Below are 20799 nucleotides of genomic sequence, written 5' to 3' on the forward strand. Positions count from 1 at the left end.
CTTTTTTTTTTTTTTTTACTGCAGGAAATATCGGATATACAAAAGCACAGGTTAGAGCAACAGCTTGCAAAAGCTGAGCCTGCAGCAGGAGAGACAGAGCAGATGAGCACCGACTTGGAGGAAGGGGTGTGGGAGTAGGGGTAGAAGATGTAGCAAACCATTCTTTTCTATTTAGTTCTGCCCAAATGCCGCCAGAGAAAAAAAGCCATAGATTCATCCACAGATTTATTGAAATGTCATCATAGGCTTCTTAATGGAGATGAACAGCTCCCAGTGTTCCGAGCAGTTCAGACATCAGTATGGCCAGATATTATTATTATATACCCTCCCTTCTTTCCTTCAAAAGAATCAGAGGACACTAAAAATATCTTTCCAGTTCCTTAAACACTCTTCAGCAGGTTCTCCCTTCTGGTCACTTTTTTAAAAATTCATCATTATTATCTCTATTTAGAACTATTATTTTAACTAAACCATTAGTGAAAAGAATATAGCTTGACAAAATAGGTATTCAATATTACAGTGGACTATAAAATTGGTGTTTGCGATTCCGTAGCTTGAAATTAAAGAGTGCATTTTAAGAAAGCACAGACACACGACTTGCAAAAGCATTTCTCTTCCACCTGCACAGTGAACTGTGACTCAGGAGCAATAAACACATTTCTGTCACTGAACCGGAATACAAAACTGACTGCTCTCAGATTTTATCGCAGCTGGTTTTGTAGAAGCTCCTGTTCAAACACGGTTTGGTTTTCCATAAACATTTGTGCTTTTCACTATTTGGTGAGGAGCTATGCCTTTTTTTGCTTTGTTTTAATAATAATAAGAGATTCTTCCCAGGCCAGGACAGAGAGACTTCCGTGCTAGCAGCGTCCAGGGATTCAAGGAAAGGAAGGCTGTTGTCTGCACATCTCCTTTTTTTTTAATCGGTCTCTCTGGCATTCACGGTTCATTTCTCATTTACTCCGCGATAATCACTTACTGCTCCCAGTCCTGCGCTCCTTCCCGGCACACCGCCCGAGCCCCGGAAAACAACAATCTGCTTCTGCTCTTTGCAAGTGATCGGAGCCGGGTTTATGGGTGCAGAGCACTCAACGCGTCTGGGGTGAGAAGGGGTGGGTGGGGGGGGGGGAGGCTGGAAGAAAAGAGAGAGGACGGCGAGGCAGCGGGGATATAGAGTGAGAGAGAGATAGAGAGAGAGAGAGAGAGGGAGAGAGCGCGCGCACAAATAATCGGAAGACCCGGAGAAAGGGGAATCCGGGCAGACGCATGCGCATGGATGATGAGCAGCCGGTCCCGGGTGAGCAGCCCAGCGCTAACGGATGTGATTCCGGCAAAGATTACAGCAATCGCCTGGCATTGATGGTGAAATCGTAAGTATTAACCAGGACAAAAAAACAAAAAGCCCCGATCTGTCCCGGGAGAGTGGCAGGAAGCGGCGCGGTGCTGCCTGTTGCCCGTCTGTGTTGCAGTTTCGGGGGGGGGGGTTGCTGATTTTGTGTGTCCCCCCGTTTTCCTTTCTGCTCTGCGATCTTCTTCTTGTATTTTTGGAGCGGGACTGGACTGTGACATCCCGACGGCAGGGAGCACTTTCTGCTTATGGACGGAGGATGTGCCTTTTTGTTTCCCCTTTCTTTCTGCTGTGGAGGGACTGGATTTATGTTTTTGTGTTGTGTGGTTTTTGGTTTTTTTGTTTGTTTCTTTCTCGGCGTCCCCCTATGCTTTTGGCTTTTATGAGACCGTCCTGGGTTTCTTGGCATCCGGAGAGCCTAGAGCTAGATTTTTAGGAGACTGGTTAGTGCGTTTCATACTATGTTACAAAAAAAAAATAAATCTGTGCAAAGGGGGCTAGAGTTTGATCGTGTAACCTTTTTAAGCCAGTTTCTATTATTTCATGATAAACACAATTCCAGGATGATTTATGTACTTGAATGGGGGGTTTAAGTCCAGTGTACTCTATCTTTACAGAGCAAAAAAAAAAAAAAATACAAATGTCTGCGTCTTTAGGTTTAAAGCCAGCCCTCCATGCAGACTATTCTCCCACCCCCCGCCCCCTCAGAGCCGCCGTCCGGGTGCCGGTGCCTCAGGACCGAGCCTCGCGCCCACACGGGCCACGGGCACGCGGGGGAACGCTGCCCCGGGGAAACGGGCGAGAGCAAAACACGTCAGCACCTCCGTCTCTCTTTCCCAAAGCCCCGGGCCACACGTGCCCGCCTCCTCTCGGCTCGGCGGCAGCTGTTCGTGATCCATTTCACCCCTTTCGGGGAAACGTCCCGTCCCAAGTAAGAAGGCGGCATAAAGAGATCGGCAGTCGCGCCGGGTCCCTCTTGGGACGGGAGGGCCAGCAATAGCTTCCGACCGGCCCGGGGGGGGAGGGGAGGGGGGGGATTCTGCCCCCACCCCTCAGCCTGTAAATGGCTACAGGGAATGCAGAAGGAATCCACACTGACAGGCGATGCTTTCTCGCAGCCGAGAATCCCCCTCTTCCTCTCACCTTCCCCACTACCGTGCCAAAGAATTTGGAAATGGTTACTCTCCACCCCCTCCCCCGACCTGACTTCAGATTGTGTCATTCGTAGGCAGATAGTCCATGGCACGACCCCCCTTTTTGAAGCTGTGCCTGCACATGGCCCAGAAGTAAGCAGGGGCAGGTTCCTCTTTGGTCGGCAGGTTGGGCGCCTTCAGAATCCGCCTAAATCCGGACTTGACCCTTCCTCCTCCCCCAGTAAGAGATTGATTGTTGGTGCTAACGGGGTTGGAAATAACAGGCATGCGGCTGTGCTATCTGTAGCGGAAGGATCACAGCGCTGGTGATGGGCTAGGGGGACTACCAGAAAGATGAATTCTGTGCCCATTTCTCTGGGCTTTGCACAGAGCCCAGTGCAAAGCCAGAGGCCTGAGGGCATTAGAGAGTAGTTCGTGGGGAAAATTCAGCAGCTTTACTGAGCCCCTGGAAATGAATAAGTATACAATATAATAAATAATGATTTGGATGTGTAGCGCTCTGTACACAAGCAGGAGCCCGGCATACTTTACAGTTTATTACTCCAGAGACACACACTGCCTCGGCGATGGCTGGCTTTGGCAGAAGTGACGCTCGGAAAGCATAAAAATGAAACGACATCACTTCCAGAGGACTAAAGGTAATCCATAGTCCCAATACAGTCCCTGTTGTTAATCATGAACAGAACTGAAAGAAAGAGGATGGGAAGCTATTAGCCTGTGCTCCTGCCAAAGTGCCAAGAGCAACATGTGGAGAAGAAAACAGGATTGCGAAAGTTTGCATAATTCTTTGATATTGTTTGTTGAGGACACTGTAAGGCAATTTTGTAGAGAACAAGCCCCAAACACTGGTAGTGAAATAAAATTGAGAAATCGTCAGTCATAATGTGGTTGAAATGCTAATTACAGCAGGGGTAGGAATCTGCAGAGTATTGATTTGTTTATCTCTAGTAATGTCTCGCCGTCATTTACCTGTCCTTCTGGCTAGCTCTCTATGCTGTGGTATGAAGTACCCCGGCCTCCCCTTTCCAGACATTCTGCATCCTCCCTGCCTGCCCTATGCTTTCTTCAGCTCTTCTTTCTCCACAGCTCCTCTAACCTGGCAATAACTACACTCTGCCATCTAGTTTCATAAGCTAGTTGGGGGGAAAGGGACCATAGTGTTGTTTATTATGTGCATTTAGCTGGTCTTACAGAGAGAGAATCCCTGTGAATTATCCAGCAATGTTCCTGGATTTTTCCTGCCACTGTCAGTAGTCATAAAGCTACAGGACCTAATTTCAAAAGGATTTCTGCTAGGCTCATGGTGAGGGCTGTGCACTAAGCAGTGTTAAAACCCTGCTTGGTAGCAGGAGTTACCTGCCAGTTTTGATACTGACAGTGCATTGGCCTTTAATGCCTGATGTAGCACAGTAATGAGACGCAGAATGCAGCAGGGTCGCCGGGGCCACACTAAAGACAATGTGGCAGTGCCAACGGTGCTGTGTTCGGCAGCTCGGGGCAACCAGTCCAACGTTAAAGAGATGGTTAGTGCAGGCAACCTTCCCCCATCACCTGCCCCACACCCTCCCCCTAGGCGCAGGCTCGGATTTAGGCATAGGCAACTTACTTACTGGACTTGAATGTAACTTGCCTTGAGCCGTCAATGAAAAGGCATGAGCTAAATGGACACAAAAATGAATAACTAATAAATAGGTTATGTTCTTATCTTGTTATGTAACAGTCTAGGGCACCAAATTTCAAAGGCTCCAAATTCCTGGGCCCCACGGCTAAGTAAGTCCCACACACTCCAAAGGCCATATCGGATCTCTGAATCCCCAGATCATCTCACACTCCATTCCCCATGAACCAAGCAAGGATCTCTGGGCCCCCATACTCCCCTCCCACCCCTCCAAAGCAGATGGGCCTCTGGGCATGTGCTCTGGCGTGTGGGTCAGCAGTGCCATTTTGAAGTTGGCGCCATGGCTGGCAGGAGAGACACTGGCAGCCTCTGGATGAAGCTTAGGAAGGCTTGAGGGTTAATTGGGTCTGTTGACGGTAGATTGATAAGATGGGAGAGTGATGGGTGCAGACACACTTGTCTAGTTCAGGAGGGGGAGGAGTAGATGGCTAGAAAGTCCTTGTATGGTTTGCAGAGGGTGAGGCATGGGGGGTCAGAGGATCTGCAGGCCCTTGTCTAGTTTGGTGGTGATAGGGTGTGAGGTGATCAGTGGCTCCTGAAGCTCATGTCTGGTTCATGGGAGGACTCAGGGGGAGCAGAGGACCCATAGGCCTTGTGTGGTTCATGGAGGGTGGGGAGTAGGTAAGGTTGCCATCTAGCTCCATATCATAAGGAACAGGCTAACTTAGTCCTGGATTAGCTTGCCCTATAGCATGCAGGGACTTGTAGTTCTGATTTCCTAGGTAAAAAATGAAGCAATCAGAACTACAAGTCCCTGCATGCAATAGGGTAAAATCAGGACTAGATTAGCCTGTTCCTTATGACATGGAGTCAGGTGTTAAACTTAGGAAGTGGTCCAGAGGTGGTTGTATGGTTCCAGGGGCTAGGGATGGGGGGGGGGGGGGGGGGGGCAGTAGGCCTAGAGGACATTTTCTGGTTCACAAGAGGCAGAAGACCCAGAGGCCTTTGTCTGGTTCATGGATGATGGGGAGTGGTTGAATCAGAGAGCATGGAGACTCTTGTCCGATTTGGTTTGAAGGGAGCACTGGGTCCAGGAACCCTTGTCTGGTTCAGGGGGATAGGAGGTGTGTGGGTCAATGGGCTGGGATGCCCTTGTTTGTTTTAGAGAGGTTGGGAAGCTTAGAGGTCAGGAAGCCTTTCTCTGATTTGTGAAGGGGTGAAAATTTTTGGGTCATCAAGACCCAAGTTAATATGGCCTACTAACAAAAGTTAACAATGTCTCCTGAAATGCAGTTAATTTTTTCAGTGTAAGCAAGCCATGTTAAGCATATAGGTATTAATGCTGGATAGTCATCTAGCGTTAATAATTAATGAGGTCATTTACATTTTTTTTAAACTTTTGATCAATCTAATATGCTTGCAGTAATGCACATTATTGTGTTTAGTACATGTGGGTTAGCTGATGCCGACATTCCTGTATGTTTAACCTGGGATATTAACACTCATGCTCATTAGTACACAAACCCCTGTATTAGAAAGTTCTGTATAAAAGTGGGACCTTTTGTGAACTGTCTCTGATCGTGCACAACCAAAAGAACTCCCATTCTCAGACTTGCCAGCACAGAAATAAAATCGTGAGTGACACCCTTTTATTGTTAATATTTTTGTGGCCCTTTATTTCGACATATTCAAGTGGGATAGTGGACTAAACACTACAACCACAACACTTTGTACTCAGACTTGTTAATAAATCCTGCTCTCTTTAGCTAGTTTAGTATTTACAGAATTCACCCATAATATTGTTAGTGCTTTGTTGTTATCCTGTTTGGGTTCACTTACATGATTTCAACAGGATACAATTTAAGAGCCCAGTTTTATAACCATGTGCTTAGGACTGAAGTTCACATTTCTTCTGAGAATTTCTGTGTATTATGTATACCATTAAACATTAGAGACTGCTTTTCCCTATCGGAAACTGAAAGGAAAAACCAGACTCAGCTGGTGACCGCCATGGGCACTAACGAATGGCAAGGAAGTTCTAAAAATGTTTGGTATCAACCAATGCCAAGGTGGCTTTAAAAAATGCTCAGTGACATCACAAAGTTCTCGGCCCTCTCTGAGCTCAGCTAACCTGTTTCCCTAGAGCAATGGTCCCCAACCCTGTCCTGGGGGCCCCCCAGCCAGTCGGGTTTTCAGGACATCCGCAATGAATATGCATGAGAGAAAATTTGCATGCACTGCCTCCATAACATGCAAATTTTCTCTCATGCATATTCATTGCGGATATCCTGAAAACCCGACTGGCTGGTGGGCCCCAAGATAGGGTTGGGGACCACTGCCCTAGAGGAAAGAAGAAGAGATTCTAAGTTCCTGGGATGCTGAGAGTACATGAAAAGTGTGAGCCAGAGGTCACTGAATACTCTAATGTCTAACATAATAAATGATAGCAGATAAAGACCAAACTGGCCCATCCAGTTTGCCCAGTTGAGATTGGTCCACTTTGGGTCAATGCTCATATAAATTCCTATAGGCAACCCAACATCAACTCCCTTTCATCCCCCCTCCCCCACACGTCTTTTACTTGACCTCTCCACCCTTTTCCTACCACTGCCCTCCACAAGCTTGCCCAAAATCTGCTCCAGTGATGGCCTCCACCACCTCTGCTGGTAGGGACATTCCAGGCTTTGCCATCTTCAATTTTGCTACTTACAAGACCACTATTCAAGGCAACATTCATGTCCTCTTCTATTTATTTATTTTTATTTCTCTATAAACATTTGATATCTCGCCTTTTCCTAAATTAACCTCAAGGCAGATTGCTATCAAAATTATAATTAAAATTATAATCCAAATTGCAACCAATCAAATCAAAGACCTTAAACAATAAGGTTAGATAATATATACAGGTATACCTAAAGGCAAGAGATAGGACATAAAACGTTATCTAGGTTGAAACAGAATATATAGTTGATAACAAAGGGTCCAGTGGGTGAAATGTAGAGCAAAAATATAAAGATGGGTACAAGAGTACAAATGTATATATAGTGTAATAAGGCAAGCACTTTGTCTTATTATCAAGTCTAGCAATAATTTCTACAGCCACTAACGTTAGTGTGCTGTTGTAAAAATAATTTAAAAAAAATAAGCAAATAATATCAAGCCTCCGCATGCTCATTGAAGTATGAATTTTAATCATGGCCCCTCCATGCAGGTCACATTAGCTTTCTTGGAAGCCCAATGCCATTGTACCCCTGTTGTTTAGGGTTTTAACTGCCACTCCATGCAAATTCAAATTAATTGGATGATGCAGCAGACATAAGGGAAAAAGAACAGGAGTGCTTCTATGGTCAAGTTAAAAAACAAAGTTCATCAAGCAGCATTGTCTGAATTTTCAAGATGGCTCCTCGCCCAATACAAATGTTGCTTTGTTAATATAAAAGGCTTGGGAGTAAACTGCACGGAGTGACAGTAGTACCATAAGAAACTTGGGCAGACTGGATGGAGCATTTGGCCTTTTTAGGCTGTCAATACTATTTTACTATGTTTACTATGTATGTAAGTTCAAAACTTATTGGGGGAGAGCAAGGGATAGACCCACAGATAATGATTTCAAAAGACCAGTTTCCCTGTAGAAAAAGTAGTCTGAATCTAGACAGACAGACAGACAGTTCTTTCAACGTACACAGTTGTCATTAGAGCATCAAATGTGACACATATACCTTCTCATAAGATATATTCTGACAAAAAGACAATGTATACTTATGCATTCAACAAAGTACAATTGATGTAATTGTGTTGAACACAACATTGTGCTTTAGTAACATTGAATAGCTATATAAATGCTCAAAATCAGCAATGGAAGTACAATGAAATAATGGTTAGTTTGGACTACATTCATTATGCTGTACTTTTCATATCTCTCATTGTTTTAAGAACTTAGCTTCAAGATAGAAAAGAAGAAGCAGTAAACACAAGACATGATTAGGGCTACTCAAATGCAGCCTCGATGCTCAATCATGTGCCTTAAAACATTATTGATATAAAATTTTGGTTAAAAAACAAAAGTAAATCGTAAAGTGGGACTGCACTAAATTTTCAGTGGAGTGACTAAGTGCAGTTTTGGCCTTATTGTAAGCCTGCACACACCAAACTGACTTTCAAACCACAAAGTACCTCTCCTTAAATTGAACTGGAAATCTGGTTGTTATGCAGCTAAGATATCCACACATATATTTCCTAGAATAGATGTGCTGGCAAGTAGACGGGCTGTAAATCTCGAAATAAATAATAAATAAGTGCAGCAAACTAGGGGTGTAGTTAGGCATGTTAGCAGTATGCCATCTACTTGCATTCCTTGTGAAAATGTAAGGTGTGTATATATATTTCAACCATACTCTCTCCCAGCCCAGAACACCTCTTTTTCATGTGACCAATTTTATGTTATATTATTAAAGTAACAAGTGCATGTTGAGGTGGCTAAAATCCACTTACCTGCATATGGATTTAGATTTAATCTCTCTCCTATCCAGACCCAAGCCCAAGGTGAGTTATGATCAGGTACATAAGGTATTTCCTTACTAAGGCTTTTCTCGTATTCTGTATCTATTGGAAAAATGCTTAGTAAACGAGGTCCTAATTTTGTATCTGATGCAATGGAGGGGGGAAGTGATTTGCCGAAGGTCACAAGGAGCTTCACTGAGAGTAGCAGGGCTTTGCTGTTCGCTGCTTCAACTGGGCTTCTCCTCCACTTTGTATGGCTGACCTCACTCAAGCTAAATCTAATTTTACTCATCTAACAGATAAATAAGTCTTTGAAAATGTTGCCCATTGTGTTTTAGGAAGACTATAGCACAACATAGCAATGGGGGTTTTTTTATTGCTTAGTTATCATTGCTTGCTCTGAACATCTTAAGTGCCCTGCACAAGCCATGTTCTTCTTGAGTAATGAATGGGATCCAGATCTCCGTTTCTGTTTCAGTAGATGCAACTACGGAAGCTTTACAACAGACATAACTTGACATTTAAGGTCAGATTTTCGTTTAGGGGCAGAAATAGGACAAAAGAAGTTCAAGACCCCCTCTATAGGTCTTTCGAATGCACACTTGACAAACAGCACAACATTGTTTGCCCAAAAATGTAATTTCTTGCAACTTCAGGAGAAAAATAAATTCATAGAGAAAAAAAATATAAGCATAAACCACTGCAGAAAGCATTGTATGACTTTTGCCTGAAAGTGCTACATTTAAGAACTAAGTAAATGTTCCACATTGTTTTTTGCACAAGTCTGCCTATTTGATTTTTATCTGTGGAATTTTTTTCCTTCCAGAAGTTGCCAAAAATTAAATCTTGGAGGCTTATACCAGTATACCTGTCCACTATGTACAGGTAGCCATCTCTAAGATAGACTCTGGTAGGGAGAATCCTCATTTTATATGATAAATCAGCAGGATGCAACATTATCAACATTTTGGCAGCTAAGAAACAATGCAAAAAACAGAGGAGAGTGAAGAAATTCAAGAGAGCAGGACATGATGGGAGTGACATACTGATGTATACCCAGCAGGAGCGAGATCTGATGATTTTAAGGCTGCCAAAAACAGTGTCAGAGGAATGCTGTGGCGCATAGGGAAAGTTATTGCCACTGGAAAAATAAAAGGAGGTGATAATATATATATCTAGGTCATTGGTGTAACCTCATTTGGAGTACTGGTTCCAATTCTGGAGGCCTTACCTAAAAAAGGATAGAGATAGAGCAGAGGCAATTCTTAGAAGGGCTACTAAAATGGTAGAGTCTGCAACAAAAGACCTGTGAAACAAGGGTGGTTCTATAATGAGGCAGGGTAAGGCGGCCACTACAGGTGGCAAAATTTTGAGATGGCAAAAATGTCCTTCTCAGAACACCACTGTGGCATCCGCCTCACCCTGCCTGCCCCTGCCACAGCTGCCTCAGCTCAGGCCAGTGGCAACCAAAGAACAAAGAGAGGCTCGGCTTGGGACCACCCCTAGAGCTCAGGCCGCTGGCAGCCGAAGACTGGAGAGAGGTCCCACCTGAGAAAGAGGCAGCTTGCTTGTGTGTGTGTGTGTGTGTGTATGTGTGTGCTTGTGTGAGAGGCAGCTTGTGAGTTTGAGAGGCAGCTTGTGTGTATGTGCGTGTGTGTGCTGGTGTGTGTGTGAGTTTGAGATGCAGTTTGTGTGAGTTTCAGAGGCCACTTGTGTGTGTGTGAGTTTGAGAGGCAGCTTGTGTGTGTGAGTTTGAGAGGCAGCTTGTGCATGTGTGTGTGAGTGTGTGAGTTTGAGAGGCAGCTTGCTTGTGTGTTTGTGCTTGGGTGAGAAGCAGCTTGTGTGTATGTGGCTTGGGACCACCCCTAGAGCTCAGGCCGCTGGCAGCCGAAGACTGGAGAGAGGTCCCACCTGAGAAAGAGGCAGCTTGCTTGGTGTGTGTGTGTATGTGTGTGCTTGTGTGAGAGGCAGCTTGTGAGTTTGAGAGGCAGCTTGTGTGTATGTGCGTGTTGTGCTGGTGTGTGTGTGTGAGTTTGAGATGCAGTTTGTGTGAGTTTCAGAGGCCACTTGTGTGTGTGTGAGTTTGAGAGGCAGCTTGTGTGTGTGAGTTTGAGAGGCAGCTTGTGCATGTGTGTGTGAGTGTGTGAGTTTGAGAGGCAGCTTGCTTGTGTGGGTGTGAGTGTGTGTGTGTGTGAGAGAGAGAGAGAGAGATTGCGAACCTGGGGAGGTGAGAGAGTATGCGTGAGGGTGCTTGGGGGTGTGAGAGAGAGCATGTGTGAGGATGCTTTTGTGTGGGTGCCAGAGATATGGAGCCTATGGGAGAGTAGAGGAGGGGTGGGGGGCATGAGCGGGGGGGGGGGGGGCACCATCTCAACCCTCGCCTCAGGCAGCAGATTGTCTTGAGCCGTCCCTGCTGTGAAATGAGACCCAAAGACCAAAATATATTCCCTAGAGGAGAAGAGATTAGAAAGAGGGGGAAATGACAGAAAAATTAAAATATCTCAAAGGTATATATATTCACAAGAAGGAAGCCTTTGTCAGGGGCAAGGAAGTTCTAGTATAAGAGGTCAAGCTATGAGGCTCCAAAGGGGAAGACTCAGGAGTAATATTAGGAATATTTGTTCATAGAAAGGGTGGTGGATATATGGAAAGACCTTCTAATGCAAAACTAGTGACAGAACTGAACAAAGCATGGGATAGGCCCAGAGGATCCTTAGCTGAAAAGAAATGCTGGGAAAGCTGGAGACCAAGTGGGATCTATGGAATTGCATCAAGAAGAAAAACGGGTAGACACGATGGGTCTTACAGTGCTTAGCTGCCATCACAGTCTCTGCTCCATGCTTTTATTTTCACTGCCTTCACCAAGAATGGGAATACCACGGCTGCAGGGCACGTCTATTGAAAACAAGACAAAAGGGTCCCATAGTCTCTGTTTCATAAAACCTGAATGACTGCTGTAGAACCGTTTCATCTCCCCCAGTTCTGCATTATCTTGATTTTTATGAGTTCTAGTAATGTTTGGACATCTTCATTACTGGAAGTTTGGGAACATTTCATCCTTTTGGTTTCATGTTTATTATCATCATTCATTGTACTGCTACATCATGGTCAGAGGTTGAAATTGGGAAAAACAAATGAGGGTACTCTCCCTTCTTTTGGTTCCTTGAGTCTATCGCTCCATCCTTCCTCTCTATCACCCATCCTTCCTCTCTATCACCCTTCCATCCTTCCTCTCTATCACCCATCCTTCCTCTCTATCACCCTTCCATCCTTCCCACATACATGCCTCCATCCATCCATGTTGGATGTGTGCTAATAAGCTGAAGATCAATGTTGAAAAATCCTAGGTCCATTGACGAGAGTTACCCTTTTTAAAAACCCTTTTCCCCAAGACGAGTCTTGGAGAATGTAGTCCTCAAAATGAGTCAGGAAACCTGGATTCTGGGAGTAATCCAGATTTCTATGGCCACATATATTCCATCTATTGTGTGCATGTCTTTTGCCCAGTTGTGAATCATTATCATTAACTCCAGGCCTACCTATCTAGTAATGATATGGTTACAATGGTCTATGCCTTAATTTTATCCAGGCTAGACTATTGTAGCTCTCTCTTTTTAGAATTACCAAAAAATCATCTGCTAAGAGTCCAAAGCAATGCTTCCCAACCTTGTCAAGCCCAAGGCACACCTACATTAACAAAAATATTGTATGGCAGACCAGTCTTCACAGAGCACACAGTTGCAGACATGGGGGTGTAGCATATTCAGGCCTGCTGCAGCCACAGGAATAGTTCAAGAATACAGTCAGACTTGACCAGCTTAGCTCTGGTGCAGGTATTTATTTACGGTGCTTCAAAGGTACAAGAGTCAAAAGAGTAGCTCACCTTGTGTCAGGCACAACTAATGTAAACACCCACTGTCGGGAGTGTGTCCTGAGGACCTACCAGCTGCCTGGGGCCTCCTTAAGCTCTCTAGGCCTGGGCTCTTATGGCAGGGTGAAAGGAACCTCCCTTCACCCAGAATCCCTTGCAGCCTTCTGCCTTAAGGAGACCTGGGTTAAAAGCCTGAACCAGGCTCCTTAAGGTAAAATGAGGGAGTTACCGGTGCAATCCGTCACAAGAGGATTCATATGGCCAGAAAAAGACTATGGAAGCACTGAAAGTCCCATCAGTCTGTCTTCCAAAATTTACAACAAAGGAAGGAAAGGGGCACAGACATAGACCTGTCATAATGGACCAGATCTCTCCATATACAAGTGCTGAAGAATGGAGAAGTCAATGTGGTGCGGCAGCTGACTCAGTTACTTTGGCTGCCACATGTGACTAACCAAAGCTCCTCCACTGCTGCTTCCATCACTCAGCACATCCAGGGCTCAGTGCATGATGTCTCCTGGTGATAAGACAGAGGCTGGAAGGACTCAAAGAAGGAGGTTCAAGAGGGGGAAGACGAGATGGTGCTGTGTGCAGTGTGTGTGTTGCACAAAGTGAGGCCCAGCTAGCCATGCTTTGCATTCTGACCATTAATCACCACACTCCCAGCTAAAGTCATGTTGTAGCTAGGAAGAAGAGGCATGTATGATTACAGATGTTCTCAGAAAGAGCTCCTACACATTTAAGAGCCACCGCTGGTGTCGCCTGTTGCTGAGAGCAGAGCCTGGGTTCTGGCCTTGATCTGAGCATCAGGCAGTGGTGACTTTTCTGTGGCACGCCTGATCATATCTGGAGGCATGCTGGTTAGGAAACATTGGTGTGTAGACTATCTAAAATGTAGAAAATAGACTAAAACCTGATTTTTTTTTACCTCATTTTTAATTAGTTGGCATTTTACTTTAAATTCTATGCTATAGTTTAAATATTTCATTTTGTCCATGATACTGTGTTCTGCAGTTTAGAATGGATTATTTAGGGGGACTGAATTAACATATAGTTATCAATTAATATGCTATTACAAGCCGTTAAGCCCGTAACAACGGGCTACATTAAAAAATATTTTTTCGGTTTGATTTTCGGAAATGGCACTTTTCTACACTTCTTCTCCCTCACTCCCCCTTCCCCTCACTCATTCACCTCGGTCACTCACCCCCCTTCCTCCACTCACCTCCCTTCCCTAGATTGCCTCCACTCAAACTCCCTTCCCTCAGTCTTAATCACCCTCTTTCTCCCACTGCCTCCCTCCCCTCTCACTGAAACCGCCTTCCCTCACTTTCACCTCCCCCCTCATTCTCACTCCCACTCCCACTCCCTCCCCTCCCATCCCTCACTCTCATCCCCTCCCGTTCCCTCTCAATCACTATGCTATGTGACTCACTCCTTCCCCTGTGGCACTGCACGTCTATCTGAGCTCTCGATGTTCCTCCTGTCCCAACTCCCTCCCCCCTCCTCCCCGATACTCCTTGTCTGCGCGCTGAACTCGCGCCAGTTCTTGTCTCCATGGAGAGAGATGCACGGCACGTCAGTCAGAGCCTATCCTCTTCCTTTTCCTGCCATCCCCTCTCTTCCTTCCCCTCCCACCTCCTCCACAACCCTTCCCTCTCCTCAGCCCTCCTGCACTCCCATTTTTTATGTCTCCAGAAGGTCTTACCCTTACCACTTACGCACTCATATCCTCTTCCGTTTTCCACATCCATCTCCTCACCACAACCCTTCCCTCTCCTGATGTTGTTGTACCAGCAGCAGGAGCTCAGGTCCCTCATTCTTGCTGCAAGACGTTGGCCACTCACCCACCACCCCAGGGTCCCATTAAGCGTGGCCCCACTCTTGCTGGATGGTGCAGACACAGAGATGGGAGGTCTCTCTCTTGCACGCGCCTCACCACCAGGCTCGTTGCTGGCCCGCCGACACTCAGTTACTGCTGCCGCTGCTCCTCCCTGCCGCTTTGCTACGCGATTAGGGGAAAAATTTTAAAGCCTACACACGTAAATCCAACTGGATTTACGCCCATAGGGGGGTTACACATGCCAAGCCTACTTTGCATAGGCCCGGCGACACGCACAAGCCCTGGGATGCGGTGTATGTCCCGGGACTTGAAAAAAGGGGTGGGATGTGGGCGTGGCCAGAGGCCCTGTAGGGCCTCTAGGCCAGTAGATTGTGCGCTGGCACTCGGCTGGTGAGCGCAACCTACACCTGCCCGGAGGCAGGCACAACTTGTATAACAAAGGTTAGGGGAGTTTAGGTAGGGCTGAGGGGGTGGGTTAGGTAGGGGAAGGGAGGGGAAGATGGGGGGGGGGCAGAAGGAAAATTCCCTCTGAGGCTGCTCCGATTTCGGATGGCTTTCCCTGTTCCCTCCGAGGCCGCTCCGATTTCGGAAAGCCATTGGGGCTCCCCTAGGGCTCGGTGTGCACCCCCTTGTGCACGCCGACCCTGGATTTATAACATGCCCGCACATGAGCAGCACGCCGGGCAGAGCTCTCTGTTCCGCGTATGCGCAGTAGAGCTGTTCTCTACTGGCATTTGTGGGCCATCGGTCAGAGCCCATTTATATTGTAGATATTGATACAGTGATACTGTAGGATTTCCTTCTAGTTTTCTTTGTTAGCCTTATGATTTCTTTTGCGTGGTTAGGATTTTACTGTGTTTTGTACTTTATGTATCATGACTATCTTATTATTGTTCTTGATTTGTTAACGTTATTATATCATTAGTACATTGTGGGGGTAATTTTCAAAGCCATGTAGGCAATAGAACCCAGTTTCATGTGTGCCACAGCCCATGGCTGTACTGAAATAATCCTGGGCTGAGTATGTGCACGTGTAGCTGTTCCCCTATTTTGGTGCTTTATCCTAGACTAGGGGCGCTATGGATTCAGGTCCAGATGGGGAGTAAGACTTCTCTTCCGGAGCCCCTGGTGCTGTCTATTACTCTCTCCATGACAATTCACACTCTATGTCAAATATCTCCAGGAGGTGCCAGATTGTGAAAAATAAGAGCAGGGAAACCAAATTACCACCACTTGAAGAAACCAGGAATCACAAAAGGGTCTTTCCTTTCCCAATAAGTCCACACTTGGGTAAAACTCAAAGAAAACATTGGCGTCCATAGTCGGTGTCTTTACTCTACCTTAAAGAAGAGGATCCAAGTTAAGATGACAAAAATAAGAATCAGCATACATCCAATGATCAAAAAACAAATGGTTTCTCTGCCTATCCTTATGCTGCTCACTTCTCTTGCCCTTGCGCCTTCATCCTGATTGGAAATATTCTACTAGTGAGAGTGGGATAACTAGAGTGTAGCTCAAGTTCCCGCATGAACTGGGCTGAAAGAATATCCCCAAGCAAAAATATCCAAAAGAGGGTTCCAACAAGTCAAAATCTTCAGCTGTAAGTCAGCTATCAAAACACAAGTCGCTGAGTTAGGGGCTCAAAAGTCTACATCCTTCTCTTCACCCAATTTATTAGCTGGTTGAATGGGTCAAATATATCTGATTCCAACCCTTTGGGATACCAGGAGTATGCCCTTCCCTCAAACTCTGGTCAGTCAAAATCCAAAATCTTCTACAAAGTCTCTTCCTCAAAACCTCTTTGCCAAATGCTTGAATTGCCTTCTGTGAGATCCAGGGGAATCTCAAGTTCTCCAACCATTGCTCCAAGATTATGGGGAAATCTCTTACTCTTCAATCCTCTGTCTCTTGAAACCCAGAGAAAAAGTTTCAGCTCCTCACTCTCCTATCTCTTGTCCTGTTGCCTTGAGATCCTGGGGGAATCTCTCCCCTCCTTTCCTGTCCTTAGCTTCTGACCCACTGAAGCACTGGGCACGCTCCAGCATACTATATACCCCAAAAGCCTGTCCCTCAAAAGGTGGGGGTTATAGAAATGGGAGGAAGCATAAATATTAAAACCCCTCCTACTGTTCCTGGATAGAAAAATCAAATAGGAATAATGTTAGTCACGGGCATAGCCCCATCACATACACATGCAGCAAGGTTGCACGCCTACTTTTACACAAACTGGGCACTCCAGGGGCGGCGTTTGGGTGGAGTCAGCACTTACACGCTTAACAGTGCAAAAGCAAAGAGGAGGTGGAGCTTTCTGCGAGTGGATGTGGTGTCGGTTCATTAATAACCCAAGTATTTTCAAAACAGGTAATTCTGCTTTGAAAATCCTTGGAAACATCTGCACGCAGCAATGTAAATGCTGCAATTGTCGCCATGTGGGCTGTTTGTAAAGTACCTTCCTGTTGCTGTGTGATGTTTTTATATATTGCAAGTATTGTAAGGTCTGTTTCAATGTATTTTAGGCATTGTATTGCTTTTTTTAATGTTATATAGTCACTTTGGGACTCTCGGGAAAGGCAGTTTATTAAATCTGAGAATAAATAAAGATAAATACATAAACGTTTCACACTTCTTGCTCTCTGTTTCCTCCATGAAAACCCTGGATTATCTCTCTCTCTTTCTCTTCATCTCCATCTTCCTCCCCTTCCTATCTCCTTCCCCTGCTGCATTTTCTCTTCCCTTTCCTTCCCCTTTCCTATCATTTTCCACTGCCGTCTCCGCTTAATCTGCTCTTTCCAGGTCCCTCTCTTTCTCAGTTAAAGGGAAAGGAAGCCCTCTCCCTGCTCCCACAAAAAAAGGAACATTTTTTACCCATAACATTGTTTTAAAAACTGTAGATTTAGTAGATAATAATTTACATATTGTACAAGGGCATATATTACAACCAAACTGAAAATCATTTTTTTTCTTTTCCTTCCTGTTTATTTATTTATTTTATTATTTATTTAGTGATTTTTTTATATACCGCAGCACGTTAAAAACATCACCTCGGTTTACAATAAACAATAACACAGCAATAAGCTTTACATTCAACAGGAAATACAGTGTACAAAATGGTTCAATTATTAACAAGAATTTAAAACAAGTACAATAAACCAATGAACGAATGCAAAGAACAGTTCAATGTTAAATAGTAAGTCGAGTGTTAACCATGTGATCAGAGACAGTAAAGTCAATTTATAGCAGCGAGGAACATCTATATGGGTCAGCAGTGGAGGATCGTAGGAGAAGGGTTATACAGGATAGATAAATCGGAAAGTCAGGAGTAGACATGGTCAGTGAGTGTAAGCTTGCTCAAACAGCCAGGTTTTGAGGTTCTGCTTAAATTTCCTGTGGCAGGGTTCTAGGCGAAGATCAGTGGGCATTGTGTTCCAAATGTTAATGCCGGCTATGTTTGATGTGTTTAATTGATGTGTTCTTGGCATGTCTTTGCCTTCACTTAATCTGTTATCTCCTGCACCCTTTTCCTGATTCTCCTTTCCTTGATATAGTTCCTTCTGTTCACTCTCCATCCATTTCAATCTCTCCTGTGCTCTTGGCATCTTCTTTATCTCCCATCTCACTTCTCTCACTTTGTCTCCCCCTCCATCACCATCTTAGCTCATATTGCTCTTCTCCAGCTCTCCCCCCATTTTTCATCTACGTCTTTCATTCCCTCCTTTCATGTACCTCACCCTTCCCCTCACCCTCCGTCTCCCACTCCTTTACTCCGTGCCTATTCCAGTCCTCATCTTCTCCCGTCTCTCTCCTAACCCTCAATTTCCTCTGTCTTCTAGCTCTAGCTCTTCATCGCCCTCTCTCCTACACTTACCCCTCCCTCTCTACCACCTCCCTTCTCTTGCTAAGTTGCTCTAACTAACCACCTCCTCATCCCCATTCATCTCCCCCACTCCTGCTCTCACCCCCCCCCAGTTTATTGCCCCTCCTTCTCTTAACCCTCCCTTTTCCAGCCCCTATTGCCTCTCTTGCTCTTACCCCAACCTATCTCCCCTCTCCTGCTCTTATCCTTCTTCCTTCCTGCACCATCTTACCTTTCTAGTGCAGATGTTGGGGGCTGCATCCCCAATCTGCGGCCGAATATAAGAAACCATGGCAATGGTCCATAGCAGGCCAACTGTCAGCGCAAAGGAGAGGGAGAGTTTTCATGCCTGGTCTCCATGGCATTTCCTCCTCCCTCACACCTCGTTTCCAAATAGGAAGTGCGGCAGAGCCATTGAGACTGGCAGCAAGCACTCTCCCTGTGCTGCCAGATGCCTTTCTGAGGCTTCATGTGAAAAGGAGAAGCTCCAGATAGCCAAGACTCCTCTTAAGTGATGGCTCTGTCTGGCTGCTTGTGCTTGTCCTCGTTTAGCTGAAAGTGGGGGGAGTGAGAAGAGCCGATAGGAAGTGCTGGTGCACTTCATATCGGCTCCAGTTTGAGCTTTCTCAGTTGTGCCTAATGATGCGGTGTCAAAAACAGGAAGCAGAGAGAATTGGTGCAATTCGATCAGAAATCACTAAAACATTTCATTGATGTTTAATGAACAAGACCACGTGGAGGGAGCCATGCCTTTGAAGTAATTTTCAAAGGCATTCAAGCATTTTACCCCTCAGAAATGGCCTTTTACAAAATTGCCCATCCACGTAAGTCCTGTTCATGTGCAAATTTTTACCAGGACTGAGCAAAAACCCTCCCGGGGGTGCAGTTTGACTTACATGCATGCTTTGGGATTTTCTAAAGTTATGCGCATGACGTTTCCTGAAATAATTCCATGCACATAATAGCAGGTGAAATCATGTGTGGGTAAATTTGGCGGAATAATTTTCAAAATGTATTTATGCATGTAAGTCCACTTGGAAAATTGATGTAACTTATGCAAGCTTTTGCTGCCGAATTTAGGCTGGCTATTTCAAACATTATTATACAAGGTTCAACTCAATAAGGATGACTGTGCTATTGAGGGAGAACCATGTAGTGCCCAGAGATGTGCGTTCATTTGAAACAAAACGAGAAATTTTAACAACAGTTCCCATTGTAGTGTCATTCTGTTAAAATGAACAAAATTTCATTTTCCTTCATTTCATTTTAAAAAATGAAGGCTGAGCCCTGCCACCACTGCTGCTGCTGCTGCTGCTACTGCAAAAAAAAAAAAAAAAAAATTCCCAGGCCTTGCCCGATCGCCCCCCCCCCAGTTTTCCCACAGAGCTTCTTACCCAATGGTGTCTTCATTTCATTGACCATCTTCACAGGGAAGCAGCAATTCCCTCTCGCTCCTGCCCCACTGCAGCCACTTTTTGCAAATACTGCTGGCAGACTGAGGTCCTTTTGCACAGAAGAAGTGAAACATGGCACCAGCCTTGATCTGCCAGCATCTTTTGCAAATAATGGCTGGGGTGAGGCAGGAGTGACCAGGGATCGTACCTGCCCCAGGACATTTAAAATAAAATGAAAACACCATTGGGGGGGAAAGGAAGGGCGACCAAAATGATAAGGGGCATGGAACGGCTCCCATGTGAGGAAGATTAAAGAGGTTAGGGCTGTTCAGCTTGGAGAAGAGACGGCTGAGGGGGGAATATGATAGATGTCTACAAAATCATACAAGGACTTGAATGGGTAAATGTGAATCGGTTATTTACTGTTTCAGATAATAGAAGGACTAGGGGGCATTCCATGAAGTTAGCATGTGGCACATTTAAGACTAATCAGAGGAAATTCTTTTTCACTTAATGTACAATTAAACTCTGGAATTCATTGCCAGAGGATGTGGTTATGGCAGTTAGTGTAGCTGGGTTTAAAACATGTTTGGATAAGTTCCTGGAGGAGAAGTCCATCCATAAACTGCTATTAATCAATAATGCTTGGGATCTATTTAATGTTTGGGTAATTGCCAGGTACTTGTGACTTGGATTGGCCACTGTTGGAAACAGGATACTGGGCTTGATGGACCCTTGGTCTGACTCAATACAGCACTTCTTATGTTCTTATGATCCAGGGGAAGCTGGGGGATTGGGGGAGGCTCAGGAAACTTTTTTTTTTTTTTTTTTTTGCTGCAGCAGCCTGCCAGTACTTTATTATTTTATTATTATTATTATTATTATTTTATTATTATATACTGGTGGGGTTAGGGTCCCTTACCTCAGGCTATGGCATTCATGTTGAGTCAGCTCTAACTATACCTGAAACCTAACAATGTTTTTGTTTAATTTTTGTTTTTTTGAAAAACATTTTTCATTTCAAATAAATTAAATTAAACAAAGCAAAAAGCAAAATGAGAGAGACAACAACATCAAAAATGTACCTGTACACACCCATGGTGAGGGCCTAAAAAAATGCTGATGGCCCCTTCCCATAAGTGGCAAGGAGTAGCAGGGTTGGAAAGGATTCTGATTTGACTGGAGGGGGACATCCTAAACCAAGTAAAGACTTGCAGG

The 20799-nt window shown here is 45.0% G+C and overlaps 1 protein-coding gene across 1 annotated transcript in view; it reads left to right on the top strand.

Moving 5' to 3' along the window:
• The first annotated feature begins 1247 nt into the window (after nucleotides 1-1247).
• The window catches only part of RGS20 (regulator of G protein signaling 20), a 128659-nt gene continuing 109107 nt past the window's right edge, over nucleotides 1248-20799 (top strand). The window contains exon 1 of the mRNA XM_029592699.1: nucleotides 1248-1370. The gene's annotated coding sequence lies outside the window, so the exon portion shown is untranslated. The remainder of the gene's footprint in view (nucleotides 1371-20799) is intronic.

Source organism: Rhinatrema bivittatum, chromosome 2 (genome assembly GCF_901001135.1).
Source record: "Rhinatrema bivittatum chromosome 2, aRhiBiv1.1, whole genome shotgun sequence".
Taxonomy (NCBI): domain Eukaryota; kingdom Metazoa; phylum Chordata; class Amphibia; order Gymnophiona; family Rhinatrematidae; genus Rhinatrema; species Rhinatrema bivittatum.